A 439-nucleotide genomic window follows, 5' to 3' on the forward strand; every position below is an offset into this window, starting at 1 on the left:
GGGACATGGACAGAGGAGGGGGACACGGGCAGGGGTGGGGGACATGGACAGAGGAGGGGGACAGGGGCAGGGGTGGGGGGTGTGGGCAGAGGATGGGGACATGGGTAGGGGTGGGGGACAGGGGCAGGGGCAGGGGTGAGGACATTGGCAAGAGTGCGGGACATGGGCAGGGGTGGAAGACATGGACAGAGGTGGGGGACATGGACAGAGGTAGGGGATGTGAGCAGGGAGGGGTGGGGACATGGGCAGGGGTGGGGGACATGGACAGGGGTGCGGGATATGGGCAGGGGTGGGGGACATGGACAGAGGAGGGGGACACGGGCAGGGGTGGGGGACATGAACAGAGGAGGAGAACACGGACAGGGGTTGGGGACGGGCAGGGGTGGGGGATGTGGGCAGAGGAGGGGACATGGGCAGGGGTGGGGGACAGGGGCAGGGG

General features: G+C 68.6%; 1 protein-coding gene across 4 annotated transcripts in view; it reads left to right on the forward strand.

Annotated features, from left to right (window-relative positions):
* FLT3LG (fms related receptor tyrosine kinase 3 ligand) overlaps window positions 1-439 on the forward strand; it is a 10,410-nt gene that overhangs the window by 1,629 nt on the left and 8,342 nt on the right. The gene's annotated exons all lie outside the window — the stretch shown is intronic.

The sequence above is a fragment of the Mirounga leonina genome, unplaced genomic scaffold (genome assembly GCF_011800145.1).
Source record: "Mirounga leonina isolate KUSES-001 unplaced genomic scaffold, KU_Mleo_1.0 Mir_376, whole genome shotgun sequence".
Taxonomy (NCBI): domain Eukaryota; kingdom Metazoa; phylum Chordata; class Mammalia; order Carnivora; family Phocidae; genus Mirounga; species Mirounga leonina.